Raw genomic sequence first — 16,073 nt, 5'->3', positions numbered from 1 at the left:
AGGAAAGCAGTGTGGTTTTCATGGCTGGCAAAATGGTCAGTAGTTAATGCAGAGACTCACAAGTGGTCCAAGTGCGGAGAATAAGCCACTATTGAATACTCTGCCCTGATGGGGATGTCTATATTAACCCCTGCCCCAAGGCTCAGAGAACAAGGAAGAGGGGTCGAAAAGATCGGAAGGACCAGAGGATTGGGAGGAGTGCTGTGGCATGCTGTCCTCTGGACATGACATGGCCATCGCACTCAGGAACGGATGCATGGCAACTATGGTGACCTGCACAAGATCAATCAATGTTCGGACAGGCAGCACTGACTGGACTCGGTGGGTTGCCAAGAAAAAGGGAGGGGCTGTGAGGCAGGGGAGGGGCCGTGAGGCAGGGGAGGGGCCGTGAGGCAGGGGTGGGGCCGTGAGGCAGGGGAGGGGCCGTGAGGCAGGGGAGGGGCTGTGACGCAGGGGAGGGGCTGTATTGCAGAGCTCAGATGGAGGACGAGGAAGTAGGGAGCTGGGAGTGAATATGATCAAGGTAATTGTTTACATGTGTGAAACTCTAAGAATTAATTTAAACAATTCTAATTTTTTAAAAAGGTAAGATCTGGAAACAGTGGGTAGACAAATTCAAGGGCCTGTGTTGGTCAGTTTTCCATCAATATAACAGATATCTGAGGTAACTTATAAGGAGGTCTGTTTTAACTCACAGTTTTGGGGGGTTCAGACCTTGACTAACTAGTCTTGTCGCTTTGGGTCTATGGTGGCCCATTATGGCCAGAATATGTGACCAAACAAAGCATTTCACCGTCTGATTCGAGGGGCTGGAGGCCTGCTATGTCCCTTTAAGGTTGTGCCCACAATTACTGGCAGACCTCCTACTAAGGCACCTTCTGGAAATTTCCACTACTTCCTAGTAATTCTAAACTGGGGACTAAGCCTTTAACATACAGTTCTCTGAGGGACAGGTAAGATTCAAACTGAGGAGCCATGTGTGGTGGCACAGGTCTGTGATCTCACTACTCTGAAAGCTGAAAAAGGATTGCTTTCTTTCTTTTTCCTTTTTTTTTTTTTTTTTTTTTTTTTTTTGAGACCGGGTTTCTCTGTGTAACAGCCCTAGCTGTTCTGGAACTTGCTTTTGTAGACCAGGCTGGCTTCAAACTCATAGAGATCCGCCTGCCTCTGCCTCCTGAGTGCTGGGACCAAAGGCGTGCGCCACTGCAGCCTGGCTAAGAAGAAGGATTTCCTTCCTTCTTTTTGTAGGTAGGGTCTCATGTATCCCAGACTGGCCTTACACTTACTATGTAGTCAAAGGTGACCTTGAACTCCTAATCTTCCCGCTCCCACCCTTCTCCCCTGTGCTAAGATCATGTGTGGCCTGTCCCTCCAGGTTCCTGCAGCACTGGGGACTGAACCCAAGACTTTGTGTCTGCTAGGCAAGCGCTCCACTGACTGAGCTACATCTCCAGTGTGGTTCTCAATCTCAGTTGTGCATAAAATCACTTTTTAAAAAAACCACATGATTAGAAAGCAACTGTGTCAAAATCTTGGGAGATGAAACTCTGGCTTCAGCGTCTTTTAGAATACCAGGTGATTTCCAAAATGTAGCCAAAGTGGAGAGCCACTGGCCTTAAAGTGATAGTGAAAGACAGCCAAGGCTTTAATGCATCAGTCGTCCTATAAATTTAATGGCCATATGTCCTGTCTGTACTTGGGTGTTTTATTTCTTTAAATCTTAAAATGCATTCTGGCCACCATTTAGTAAGCCATTTAGAGGTCTATAAATAAGTTATCATTTCAGCACTTAAGTTTAATGAGGAAAAAAAAATCCTGTTACTTGTGCTCGGTGAGCTTCATCGGCTAGAGGAACATTTCACTGGCTGACAAACCCAAGGCTACTCTTTTTTTTTTTTTTTTTTTTTTTTATTGCAACCGACCATATGGATGGCCTGAAAGAATGAGAAGGTCAGAGTTCACCAAAGCGAAAACTCAGAGACAACGTGTAAAAGCCGAAGGATGTTTAGAGAAGCAGTAAGCACCAAATTCCACATTTTGTTTATGGGCAGCACCATAGCCAACAGGAGCTGGGAGTATGAAAGGGTCGGAGGTCACCCGGATGCTGCCCCGACACTGAGCAGCTCCTTGGAGTGGCCTTTCGTGGTAGGCAGGAAAGTCAAGGGTCATCCAGTCCCAGAGCCTCCGTTCAGCCCTCTATATTCTGTCTTCAGCAGCCACAGCCCCCCTCTCTGGCTTTAAGAGGGAGGCACGTGAGGAACGGAAGGAGCAAGGAGCTCAGAGCTGAGCAGATGTTAGCCCACAGCTTGGCTCCATCCCTTGCTGGCTGTTGGGGGGTCATAGCATCTCGAGCTCTTATCGCTTCATTTCGCATCCGTGAGCTCATCAAGTGTCCTGAGGGCGTGCCGTGCCCCTGTGTTGACTCTGCCTTGTCTGTGGATTAGGATGGCACCAGCTCTTCTCCGCAGACCAAGGGTTTTGTCTCTTCCACCTGGTTTCATCTTCCCAGGGTTTGACCTCTCCCGGCAACCATATTTGACTAGTTTATTTATGCAACAGACCAAGTCAAATAAACACCAGGGCCGAGGCAAGAGGGACCCATCTCCCTGCTCCTACCCCCTACTCTCACCTGGTTCCTTTGACTACTGAGTAGAGCATTGTTGGTAAAGAACCTGCCTCCGGGAACTACTACTTCCTTTCCTAGACCACAATATGTGAGCCAAGATCCCTAATTCCCTGTCTAATTCAGACTGAGCTGTAGTGGGTAGCCATTCCAGCCTTGATCTGGAAGTTCCAACCCCCATTGAGGCTTCGGTAACTGTCACGCCTACAAGGCAGGGCCGAGAAAGGACCCCTGAAGACCCGAGATCTGGATGGGCCGGCTCTCTTGGTTCCTGGACCCTGGACGCTGGAGGCAGACCGAGCAGAGTTCTCCAAAGAATACCTCCCGACTGCGCTACATCTTTCCCAGACCCTGTTACCTATCCCTTCACTTGTAAGTTACCCCACAAAATAAACCTCCCTTTTAACTACGTGGAGTGGCCTTAATAATTTCACCAGTACTGAGCCACTGGGATCCCTGAGGACTGGTCCCACATTCATCTTCTTAAGGCTGGATGACATTGCCTGCTCTAGACTCAAGAGTGGGGCAGTGACTGGAGAGGTCACCACGATGGAGGTGGGCAGAGCAAGGGCATCCCACGTCAGCACACTTGTCTTGTGTTGGTTCGAGATAGACTCGGAACCAAGAAGAGAAGCAGGTAGCTCTCACTGCCTAGACCCAGCCAGCACGGAACTGGATGAAATCAACTGGATTGGAAGCTCGGTGGGGTGGTGCACACTTACAGTACCACCACTCAGGAGGCTGAGGCAGGAGAGTCACCGTAAGTTTGAGGCCAGCCTGGGCTTCAGAGTAGGATCCTGTCTGACAAAGTGTATGAATGAACACACAAGGAGGTGTTCAGTAAGGATTAGTTTTACCTTCCTGGTTCATCAATACCATTTCTTAAAACATGAAGTTGTGAAAGAATTTCTTTCTTCGAGGGCCCCACCTCCTCTGCTCCGTCCAGAGAGTGGCTTCCCACTGTGTAGACTCACTGGGGCTAGCTGATGAGGCTGCCAGGCCTTTCCACTGAGATACTGATTAGTCAGTTGACTGGCCAAACAAAGCTCCCGTGCCAACCAGGAAGGCCAAGGCCCCTTCTGAAGTGCCTCTCGGGGAGGTAACCTTCGTGTGGGTGGGGCTTCCAGGGTAGTGGGGGCTGGGATGATCTAGCAGCCTCTTTTTTTTTTTTTTGGACACTGAAACCTGTCTGTTGAGGTACAGTGACCCGAACCTCAGAACGGTACTTGGAAAACCTGCCATGCTTCCTCAAGGGTGAGGGAAGGGCGAGGGGAGGAGGGAGAGGGCCCACTTACCTCAGTGGTCTAGTCCCCAGAGAGGCCCTGCTTCTCTGATAGGTTAGAACCAGCCAAACTGGATCACTGTGCGGAGCAGTACCTCAGACTTGTTGCCAGGCATAGACGAGAGCTTTGAAAGTGCCCATCTACTTTCTGCATTTTAAACAGCAATGCGAGAACAGGGCTGGGGGAGGGAAGGTGGAGGGAACAGAATTTGCAAAGCACCACGGGCCCAGAAGAGGTCCTGCACGTCGAAAGACAGTGAGCGGTGAACCCCCAAATGTGCAGAGGGTGGCAGGAAAGGCCTGGGGGCCATGCAGGAATGACCTCTGGCACACGGATGTCACTTCATGGGTGACAGATGAGAATGCTCTTCAAATGACTTCTTCATTAGAAAAGCCATCTATAAACTTGGGGGAATTTCAAAACTGTGGTTTCTGCATGTTGACTATTGTGTGTGTGTGTGTGTGTGTAAAAATCTCTTGATTAAAATTTGAGTGTATCTGCTAGCTATATTTTAAAAACCTATTTATTTACTTTTATTTTATGTACATTGGTGTTTTCCTGAATGTTATATCTGTGTTATATCTGGAAGAGCAGGTAGTGCTGTTAACAGATACTTTATTACATTTATTTATGTTATGTATGTTGGACCTCTTGATTAAAAATTGAATTTATCTATTATCCATATTTTTAATCTGCCAAAGACACAAATTTCAAAATAAAGAAAAAAATTTTAATTAATTACAGTTGTCTATGTTGGTGTATGTGTGTGTGTGTGTGTGTGTGTGTGTGTGTGTGTGTGTGTGTGCATACTAATACATAGTTTTGTGTATGTGAATGCAGGTGCCCACAGAAACCAGAAGAGGGTGTCAGATCCCCTGGAACTGGAGTTACGGGTGGTTATAAGCCTCCTGACATGGTGCTGGGAGCAAAATGTGGGTGCTCTTAACCACTGAATCATCTCCCCAGCCCCTCTCCCAACCCTGGGCAAATGCTTTGAAGGCAGAAATTCATTTGTGGAGTTTGGTAAGCCACCTAGTCCTAAAATAGAGCTTATTGAGAAAAATCACCACTCAATGAAATACAGTGGAAACCTCAGCAAATTGAGTAAATAAATCAATACTATTGCAAACACTTTCACCCCATTGACAGGCCGATGAGATCTGTAATTCTCAGAAAGGTGATACCGGTAGTTCTGAGCCCAGCCCTGTAGGGTAACTTCTTAAAGATCAGTCACACCCACAGTGCAGGGACATGTTCCCATCTGTTCTCTGACAAATTTTACCCAACGGGCCTGAGGATTAGCCACGCAGTGAATTCACCTCCAAGCCCATCCTCACCTCCCACCGGCACACTTGATTTTGACGCTTGATTTTGACTCTGGCTTGCCCCTTGTGAGTGTCACGTTGGCTCATTTCAGTGAAGAAACACTGGTCCTTTTATGCTTCAGGTCTGTACAAATGCAACATTGTTTATTTGCCAAATCCCCGAGAGACTCGAAGAACTAATTAATCTATTAAAGCTTCTCTTGGAAAAAAATCAAGCCTTTTGGATGGGAAACCTGGGTGGGTACCATCAGGGTGTTTTGCAATGGGGCTGGCCAGATCGCTGCAAACGATTCAGATGGTGCTGCTCCTCACATCTGGAGGCTCATGGCGATGGGGCCAGAGGCTAGGAATGCAAATGAGAAAGCAGCTGTTCTGAGCACCCGACAGGGGAGAGGATAGGGGCTGGCAGTCTCCACCCGGCCGGTGACCATTGTCCTCTGCTTTGTGGGACAGTAGGCCAAGGCCTGTAGAACTCCACTAGAATAGAGGGGGGTGGGTAGCAGCAGGTGGGACCTCGGAACCCCAGGGCCCGTCCCTGTAACCTTCCAAACAACACAGTTGAAGGTGGAGCTTCGCTCAGGGCAGAGAAGCTCCTATGGGTGGCTTTTGCTGGAGGCCACTGCTGATCTTGGTAGGAGGCTCACATGGTCCTGACAGAAAGTCTCCCAGGGATGATAAATCTACTCTCAGGAACTGACTGTTGGCCTGGTGAGGTAGGCTCAGTTTTGCTTATTTGTTTATTATTTTTCTGGGAGTTTTGTTTTTGTTTCTTTTGAGACAGAGTTTCACTTGTAGCCCTGACTGGCCTGGAACTTGTTATATAGACCAGGTAGGTGGGGCTGAAACTCAGGGACCTCCTTGCCAAATGTTGACATTAAAGGTAGGTATGTGAGCCATTCCTGGGCTTATTATTTTTGAGACAAGGTTTCTAGCCCAGGCTGGCTTGAACTTGCTATTCAGCCAAGAATGACCTTGACCTTCCGATCCTTCTACCTCTACCTCTTGAGCCCTGGGTTTATGGGCACTGCATCACCACACTAGTTTATGCAGTGCTGAGGATCAAATCCATGCCTCTACATGCTACGCAAACACCCTACCTGTTTTTTTGAAGCTATAGTCTTCCTTGTTTTCTCCAAACCTTAAAGGCATGAGAATCCTGGAAAGTTTCTCCCTTTCAAGGCTTGACAGGGGCAAAGAAACAACCAGCCAGCTCAGCCAGCTCGGTTGAAAGGATGATGACGGCCAGGTGCTGGCAGCGACAGAAATCAGGGGACCACTGTACATCCTTGTCTCTGCAGAGGAAGAGAGCATCGTGAGAGCTACCCTCCAGGGGACCTCCTGGTGGCACCTTCATGGAAAGGTGCAATGCTCTTCAGAGGACTCGATTATGTAGTTGGGGGTCTCTTATGGCTGTAGTTGGTTTTTTTGTTTGTTTTGTTTTCTCTTTTGTCTCTTTGCAGGGCCCGACACCCAGCTCCCAAATAATCACACAGAGACTTATTCTTTCTTATGAATGCCCGGCCTTAGCTTGGCTTATTTCTAGCCAGCTTTTCTTAACTTAAATTATCCCATTTATCTTTTGCCTCTGGACTTTTACCTTTCTCTGTTTCTTATCTTATTCGGTGACTGGCTGTGTGGCTGAGTGGCTGGCCCTAGCAGCCTCCTCTCCTTCTTTTCTGGCCTTCTTGATTCTCCCTCTTCTCCTTTTCTCTTCTATTTATTCTCTCTGCCTGGCAGCCCCACCCATGCACTCCTGCCTTGCCATTGGCTGTTCAGCTCTTTACAAGACCCACTATGTGTTTTAGACAGGCAAAGTAACACAGCTTCACGGAGCTAAACAAATGTAACATAAAAGAATGTAGCGCATCTTTGCATCATTAAACAAATATTCCACAGCATAAATAAATGTAACACATCTTAAAATAATATTCCACAACATATGGCACCCAAGTTCAAATCTAAATTGCTCAGTGATCTCTCGATGGGCTTTTTTTGTCTGTAAGATGGACACAGTGCATAACACGTTAGGGAGACTACTGCTCATGAGTTCTGCCCAGAGGCTCTCTCTGCAGCAATGAACTGACTGCTCCCACCTGCGCTGTCTCACACAGCATCCCCCAGATAGGAGTGATGACTGCACACAGGATGCTGTCTTGGGAAACAGAGGAATGGAAGTTTACAGTTTTGTTCCATTTAAGAGAAGGCAATGAGTCTGGAAAGATGGCTCAGTGGTTAAGAGTAACTTCTAGAGGCCTCAGCTTTGACTACCAGCATGCACTCAGTGGCTCAGAACGGTCTGTAACTCCAGTTCCAGGGAGTTACATCCTTTCCTGGCATCTAAGGGCACCAGGCATGCAAGTGGTGCACAGACATACATGCAGGTAAAACACATACGATAAAAAATAAGTAAATAACTACAATAAATAAATATATTAGCTACAATGGCATGGCTTCTTTTTTTTTTAATTGTTTATTTCAATTACATAAATAGCTAGTTGTGGAGGTGGCATGTAGCAGTAACTCCAGCACTCCCGAGAGACAGAGGCAAGAGGGTTGCTGCAAGATGAGGCCAGTTTTGTGAGTTCCAGGCCAGCCAGGACTAGTGACACCTTGTCTCGCAAAACGGGCCTGCACCCCAAGTGCTTCCTTCTTCCTTCCTTGATGGTCACAGGGGGTAAGTGAATGTCACATTCACACTGTAGATGTCTGCTTGCTTTGTGATGCTTCAGAAGGGCTCAACAGCATTTTTGTTTCTTCTTGGAGTCTCCTTTTCCTTGCGTCTTGGTCATTCCAGCTTCTCTGTGCCCGGCAGCTCCACTGCAGAAGGCCTCTCCTCAGTTAACCAGACGACATTGGCCAGACTTCAGCAGGAAGACACATTGCACTATCTGCATCCAAAAGACTGCCTCTGAGCAGGATGAGGTTGGCGTGGATCGCTGAAGTGGAGTGTGAGATTGCAAACTGCTAATTTGCTAAAATAATTTGGGAAAGTGCTACTTAAAAACCTGACAGGAGGAGAGGCAGCATTTCTGAGATTTGTGGGAGGCCAAAGTCCAGGTCCCTGGAGGTCATGTTTGCTAATTGCCTCAGTGGCTGTTGGCCACAGAATATTTATTTCTCTCTTGGCTCAGGAAGCCAGCCTTATTCGCTGAGAGTTTTCTACCATCACTCAAGCTAAACTTTGGGTTTGATTTCTTATCAACTAGAAACTTGGGGATCATAATCTTCCCCCTCACCAAGGATTCACAGGAGATTTTCATGATTGTCCTTGTAACCCAGGCTGACTTTCTGGTTCACAGACCCATAGGAGAAGAGAGGCAGGGAAGCAATGGAGACCGTATTCTGGACTACTGCCCAGGCACCTACAGCTGGTAAGATCAGGGCTGAGCACTGACCCCAGATCAGCCAATTCCGTCAGCTGACCAGTGACCTATGACTTGGCACAAAAGAATGTCTCTTATTTTTGTCACAGTCATCCTCTCTAGACCTTAAGTGGGGAGAATCTGACAGAACAGTTGAGGACAAAAGCGGGGAAAGCCAAATATAACAATTTAGGGAGTTCTGGGCCTGTGGGGCTTGTTTTTATGTCAAACTGACCCAAGACAGGGTCATCTGGGAGGAAGGAATCTTAATCGAGAAAATGCTTCTATGGCACTGGCCTGTAGGCAACTCTGCAGAGCATTTTTTTGATTGATGCCATCCCAGGCACGTGGTCCTGTGGTGTCTAAGAAAGCAAAGAGAGCGAGCCATGAAAGCATGTGGTAAGCAGCACTCTTCCAGAGGCCTTAGCTTCAGACACTGCCTCCAAGGTTCCTGCCTTGAGTTCCTGCCCTGACTTCTCTCGGTGATGGAGTGTGGCCTGAGAGTTTTAATCTGAAATGAACCCTTTCCTCCCCAAGCTGTTGATGGTCACAGTGTTTCATTTCATTTCATACAACAATAGAAACCCTCCCTAAGACAGGGCCAGAGGCTGATTTTTATATAAATTGGATAGAGCCTGAGACGTTGTAATTTTTAGCTACCTCAAGTAACTCAAAGATATGACTATCCACCCGATTTAATTTAATATATACTTGATCACTTTGGACAGGGCACTTCTACCTCACCTCATCCCTCCCACTTGAAACTTTATCCTCTGCTGTGTCCTGGGCTATGCTATTGATGGGTGGTATTTGGGACACCAGAGTCAGCTTCCTATTCAATATTTTCTTAGGTAGATTGCTAGCATAGGGATTACCAGACCAAAGAGGTAATTATCTTTCTGTTTATTACCTCCTGTTGCCTTCTCTTGGGTTAGATGAACCTAGTACCGTTGATTAACTGGGGATGTCAGTTTCACCCCAGCACTGTCAGCACTGGAAGTACTATTTGGGGGCTGGGGAGATGGCCCGGTGGAAAAGCCTTTGCCCAGAATACATGAGGCCATGGGTTTGATCCCCAGTACTGATTCAAAAAGAAGGAAAAAAGGAGGCAGGCTTGGTGGCATAGCACATAGCACATTACACACATAATAGTAGCATTCTGGAGGCAGAGGCAGAATCATGAGTTCAAGGCCAGCCTGGGCTATATAGCAACACCCCAACTCAATAACAAAACAAAACAAAAAGTCAGGCCTGGTGCAAGCCTGTCATCTCAGCTACTCCAGAAATGGAAACATGACTATCTCAAGTTCAAGGCTGGTTTGGACAACTTAATGAGATTTTGATGGAAAACAAAAAGCTTAAAGAGGACTGGGCTATAGCTTAATGGTGGGCCTTGCCTAGCACATCCCAGGCTCAGTCTTAATACTGAAAAAACAAGCAAAGCCTGCTGTGGATATCATTCTATATAAATAAAACACTGATGGCCAGTGACCAGGCAGGAAGTAGGTTGCCAGGCAGGAAGTAGGTGGGACAAGGAGAGAGGAGAATTCTGGGAAGTGAAAGGCTGAGGGGGGAGACACTGCAGCCACCGCCAGGACAAGCAGCATGTAAAGATGCCGGTAAGCCACCAGCCACGTGGCAAGGTATAGATTTATAAAAATGGGTTAATTTAAGATAAAAGAACAGTTAGCAAGAAGCCTGCCACGGCCATACAGTTTATAAGTAATGAGTGTCTGAGTGATTATTTTATAAGTGGATTGTGAAACTGCGGGGCTTGGGGAACCTGGAGAGAAGCTCTCCAGCAACAAAAGCCACCATAGGGCATGGCAGAAACAACCTCATTTGTATTTAGTTTTTTTTAAAAAAAAGAACACACACAAGCCAGGCCGTGGTGGCACACGCCTTTAATTCCAGCACTTGGGAGGCAGAGTCAGGAGGATCTCTGTGAGTTCGAGGCCAGGCTGGTCTACAGAGCAATATCCAAGACAGGTACCAAAACTACACAGAGAAACCCTGTCTAGAACCCCCCCCCCCACAAAATACCTTATTATTATTTATTTCTTTTTAACCCCCACTACCAACAGAATATAAGTGTCCAAGGGCAGGAATGTCAATCCACACAGGTTGTTTTTCACTGGCTTAAAGTTATAGAATATGGACTGGAGAGATGGCTCAATGGTTAAGAGCATTGACTGCACTTCCGGAGGACCTGGGTTCGATTCCCAGCACCCACATGGCAGCTCACAACCATCCGAAACTCCATTTCCAAAGCCTCTTCTGGTCTCTGAGGGCACTGGACCCCTCAGTACACAGACATACACACAGTCAAAACATCCACATCCGTAAAATAACAAAGCTTTTTATAGGGTAGAGACTATGCAGATATAGTAGACTACCCTTTGGTCTGCACTGTCGAGTTTTCTGTTTTCAAATGTGTGTTTAAAATGTTCACAGCACACTTTTTTTTGTTTTTATTTATCAAATGCTATTTTCTTAAAATTATTTATGAGTGAAATATTTGAAAAGAGTTATAGTTGGCCCCCATAGCCACAGATTTCATATCCAAAGATGTAACCAGTTTGGAATAAAAAAAATTCAGAGAGGCACGGCAGAGTGCATGCTTAGTACAGACAAGGCCCTGGGTTCTACCTCAGTTCCCCTCAGTACCCAAAAAGTTGTTTTTTTTTATTTTCAGGGGAAAAATGTGTCTTACTTATAGAAATAATGTATAGACATTATTTTTGGTCATTATTGACCAGACAATTCAGTATAGTAACTATTTATATGGTACCTATATTTTACTAGGTTCTATGTACCATCCAAGGATGACACTGTAGGAGAGGGTGTGCGGGCTATATGCAATGCTGTACTGTTTTGAGTTTTAGGTGTTCTTTCTATATATTCCTTTTTTTTTTCAAAGCATTTGTGGGTGGTTTGCCTACACGTGTATGCATCACCTGCATACACTTCCTTGGGAGCCAGAAGAGGGCATCAGATCCCCTGGGACAGAGTTATAGACAGTTCTGAGCTGCTATGCGGGTGCTGGGAGTCACACTCTGGTCCTCTGTAAGCAGTTTAATGTTCTGAACTGCTGAGCCCTTTCTCTAACCCCTATATACATTCTTCATACACACATAGGTTCTGGGCGTTCATTTCCTTTGAAGTGTGTATTTGCAAATATTTTTTTTTTTTTTTTTTTTTTTTTTTTTTTTTTTGGTTTTTCGAGACAGGGTTTCTCTGTGTAGCTTTGCGCCTTTCCTGGAACTCACTTGGTAGCCCAGGCTGGCCTCGAACTCACAGAGATCCACCTGGCTCTGCCTCCCGAGTGCTGGGATTAAAGGCGTGCGCCACCACCGCCCGGCTGTGTATTTGCAAATATTTATTGTCTTCTCTGGGCTGTCTTTTCACTTTTCACTTGGTGTACAAAAGTTTATCATTTTAACGTGGTTACTTTCTTTTTCTGTTCTTGTTGCTGTTTTTCCACACGTACTTCTGGTGCCATATCCAAGAAATCACTGCCAAATCTGGTGTCAAGAACATCTTCTGCTGACGGGCTTTCTCCTAAGGCTTAGTGTTTATGTGTAGACCACTGACTCATTTAGAGTCAGTTTTTGCATATGGGATTAGGTGAGGATATGACAGTGTTCCACACACAGTTTGCTCAAGAGACTGCCCCTTTCCTATTGAGTGATCCTGTAGCTGGAAGTTTTCCTGTGCCCTGCAGCCACTCAGTCCCAAATAAACACACAGAGGCTTATATTAATTACAAACTGTTTGGTCTATGGCTCAGGCTTATTGCTAACTAACTCTTTTATCTTAAATTAACCCATTTTTATTAATCTATGTATTGCCACGTGTCAGGTGGCTTTACCTGTGTTCTATTACGGTTTGTTCCCTCCCCGTGGTGGTGGGGGTGGGGTGGGGGTGGAGGCTGCAGTGGCTCCCTTGACTCCGCCTCCCGTCTCCCTGTATCTTTGTTTGGATTTCCCGCCTGGCTCTAACCTGTCTTGCCATAGGCCAAAGCAGCTTCTTTATTAACCAGTGGTAGCAACACATATTCACAGCCTACAGAAAGACCATCCCACAGCAGGCACCCTTGCTGGAAAAGGGCTTCAACCATGCCTCTCAGGGACTTAGGTGAGAAAGTAAATCTGCAACTGAGTGTGGGCCTCAGTTGTCTCTAAAGCATCCATTGTCTCCTTCCCAGAGCCAGAAGGGTGGGGTGGGACCCCTGACAGCACCTCCCAGGTAGAAGAGGCCTCAGGCAGCACCCAAGGGCTCTGAGCTGGGCCAGGCTGCTCCCTCTGGATGCCAGCCCAAGCAGCCTGGCTTGGGACTGCCCAGACCGGTTTGCAGGCTTCTGTTCCTTGGAGCTGGCTCACTTAGCCACAGCCTACCACCAGCACCACCCCCTTCTTTCTCTTTCCCTCTGCTTCTCCCCTCCTCTCACTTCTTCCTCTTCTCAATTCTTTTCTCTTAGCCCCAGTGTAGCTGGTTCTCACCACACACCCCAGACCCAAGGTTCTGAGGCGCTGACCTTTGTGCTATCCTGCCTATCTGTGTGCCCTTTTCCCCCTGGGCCCCTTGCCAGGCCAGTCAGGTTCCAACCAGAAGGTTCCTGTGTTTTTAATGGATATAAAATTATCGATAATAACACAACCAGTAGCACTAACAATAACAATTGCCATTTATTGGGTACTTACCAAACATAGTTTACATGCTTCGCATCGTTAGCTACCCACAGCAGACCTGTGAGGCCAATATTATTATCATATTCCTGTAACAGATGAGAAACTAAGTCGCCAGGGCTCACATTCTGTGCCCAAGGTCACACAGCCAGTGCGTGGCACAGCCAGGATTCATATGTTGCCTGCCACTAATGTTTCTGGCCTAGACTCTGATGCCCACCCTCATTGCCTGACTTTGTCAGTCTGTGTCAGTCAGTGTGTGTGTGTGTGTGTGTGTGTGTGTAAGAGAGTTGGGAGGGAGCTCCACCAGAGATAAGTGCCTAGACTTTCTAGTCCCCCCTAGACACTGACAATCTCTTGAGGGGGCCATGAAAGGTTAGAGAGCAGACAGGCAGCCAACAACTGAAATTTCTGGAACACAGCACCCCACCACTCACAGGCTGGGCTTGATTCTCTGCCCCTCCTGGCTAGACTCACTGATACTGCCTTCCCTGGCAGGTTCGAGCCTGCCCGTTCTGAAGGAATTCCCTCCACTAGGCCTGTGCACAGCAGGGAATAAATAAGAGAAGCTTCCCCTTCAAAGCCCTGGTTCTACTTTGCTTTCTATTGCAGTGATAAACACCATGACCAAAAGCCACTTGGAGAGAAAAGGGTTTATTTTTCTCTTAGAGTCCATTGTGAAGTAAAGTTAGGGCGGGAACTCAAGGCAGGAATCTGGAGACAGGAACTAAAACAGACGCCCTGGAGGAATGCTGTTTACTGGCTTGCTTTCTTTTTTCTTTTGTTCCCATTTTTTTGAGACAGAATCTTTCTACATAGTCCTGGCTGTCCCAGAACTCAATCTGTAAACCAGGCTGGCCTGGAACTCATTGAAATCCACCTGCTTCTGCCTCCAGAGTGTTGGGATCAAAGGTGTGTACCACCACACTCAGTATTGGCTTGCTCTCTTATACAGGGCCTCCTGCCCAGGAGTGGCACCACCTGAAATGGTTTGGGCCCTCCCATATCAACCATGAATCAAGAAAATGCCCACAGACTTGTCTGCAGGATAGTCTAATGGTCGTATCTTCTCAAAGGAAGTCCCTTCTTCGCAGATGACCCTAGCTTGCGTCATGTTGACAGAAAACCAATTACCAAAGTCCTCTTGGTCTGAGTAGAAACAGTGTAGGCAGCTATTGAGGAGGAGAGCATGGAGCCGTTTTACACCTCCCTGACCCCCTGCAGACCACCCATTGCCATGTGATGTGTGTGTGTGGGGGGAACGCGTTCTTCCTTCTCTGCAGTAGTTCGAGACTCACCTTCTGTGACGGCTGAACACTGCCACCTCTTAGAACAGAATAGCAGCCTGATGGACACAGGGGATGCCTGTGTACACGGTACTGACAATACCACATACTGACCCGGAGAGGGCTTTCCCTGGGTCCAAAAGGTGAATAAGAATTTACTGTGGGAAGAAGAGAAACTGTATTTGAGAGGGCCCAGATTCACATGGAATGGCTGGGAAGGCATCTTAGTGTGACTGAAGAACAACAATTTAGAGTTTAGGATGGAGTGAATGGCAGAGCCAAGTCCACAGCAACATCACTAGACTAAGAAGGCCTTTTCCCCAAAGGTAGGTTAAGGGAGCGTCATCTAAAAACACAGGCCTCCAAGAGTGGGACGAGCCCCATCTTAAACTGTGTTCCATCTCCCGGGGAAATGCAGGCCAGCTAAAATTCTCATGTGGCTTTTGTCCAGTCAGCAACAGACAGCCCAGACTACTACAACTCTGTCATCTTCATTGTGTCCCTGTACCTGTCCCCATTGAATGACTGTGAGTAGGAGACTAGATTGGTCCATTTCCCTGGGGGGAAGGAAGAGATGATGGGCCATGGATAAGTTAGAAGGTAGAGAAGACAGAGAAGAGGGGGTCCAGGGGTCCAGGAGACCAAGCAAAGGCGTTGAAAATGCTAGGGGTGGGTATAAAGAGGCTGGAGAATGAGGGAGAAGGAGAGAGAGATGTTTCTAGCTTAGCTTCAACTGTTGACAGAAAGGCCATGCCCAACTCCCCACAGCAGCAAGGACTCCTGCCCACCTCTCAGCTCTTCTTAAGAGGAGAGAACGTTAATCTGATGGGTTGGATGCCAGCACCAGGGTGAGGCCAAGTTTACCTGTGAGCTGGGTCACTAAGCGTAAAGGAAAAATGGCATTCAAGAATGTGGCCCTCTGTTCCTCACACCCACACCTGAGTACACCCGCCTCTGCTCTCCTAGCAGCTACTGACTGGAGGAGGAACCAGCCCCAAAGCGAAGGAAAGGTCAGAGACTGGGGAAGGGCACTGGGCAGACGCGGGTGTATCTGGTTGCTGCAGCCCACAGTGGCTTCGTCCCTTGGGAATCCCAAGGGCCGAGCAGGGAGTGCCCGGAGGGGGAGGGGGGGCAAGGCTGTCCCGCAGTGGCTCCCATTTAGTCTCAGCAGAACGCCCGCCTTTATTTCTAACAGCTCAGACAAAGAGAAAACAAGGCTGGAGAGATGAAGGGCCCTGTTTTCAGGGCAGGAGAGAGTGGTGCCTTCCAGGCCAGAAACTGGCTCTGGGGAGCAAAGAACCAGCCCCCATCCCCTCCCAATGAGTCAGTGCGGGAGGAGCTGGGTGTGGCCCCTGAAAGAGCCTGGTTTCAGTTTAGAGAGGCCACAGGCAGGGAAGGAGGCCCAGACACATGGCCGTGGGACTGAAGGACTCCCAAGCCAGCCTGCTGCTGCTTGGTAGCTGTGTGACCTGGGGCACCCACTGCGGCTCTGAGCACTGGTTTTCT

At 47.6% G+C, this 16,073-nt stretch overlaps 1 long non-coding RNA gene across 2 annotated transcripts in view; it reads left to right on the top strand.

Annotated features, from left to right (window-relative positions):
* The first annotated feature begins 471 nt into the window (after positions 1 to 471).
* Positions 472 to 16,073, top strand: part of LOC121827243 (uncharacterized) — a 17,000-nt gene continuing 1,398 nt past the window's right edge. Inside the window, exons 1-3 of one of the 2 annotated variants that reach the window (XR_013049125.1) lie at positions 472 to 523; positions 8,044 to 8,179; positions 8,531 to 8,602. This is a non-coding gene — a long non-coding RNA (uncharacterized LOC121827243). Of the gene's footprint in view, positions 524 to 6,276; positions 8,180 to 8,530; positions 8,603 to 16,073 lie in introns of those variants that run through there. The other variant, XR_006069411.2, reaches the window with a different exon arrangement.

The sequence above is a fragment of the Peromyscus maniculatus genome, chromosome 2 (assembly GCF_049852395.1).
Source record: "Peromyscus maniculatus bairdii isolate BWxNUB_F1_BW_parent chromosome 2, HU_Pman_BW_mat_3.1, whole genome shotgun sequence".
Classification (NCBI taxonomy): domain Eukaryota; kingdom Metazoa; phylum Chordata; class Mammalia; order Rodentia; family Cricetidae; genus Peromyscus; species Peromyscus maniculatus.
Note: the sequence above shows the minus strand (reverse complement) of the source record. Positions and strands in the feature narration are given on the sequence as shown.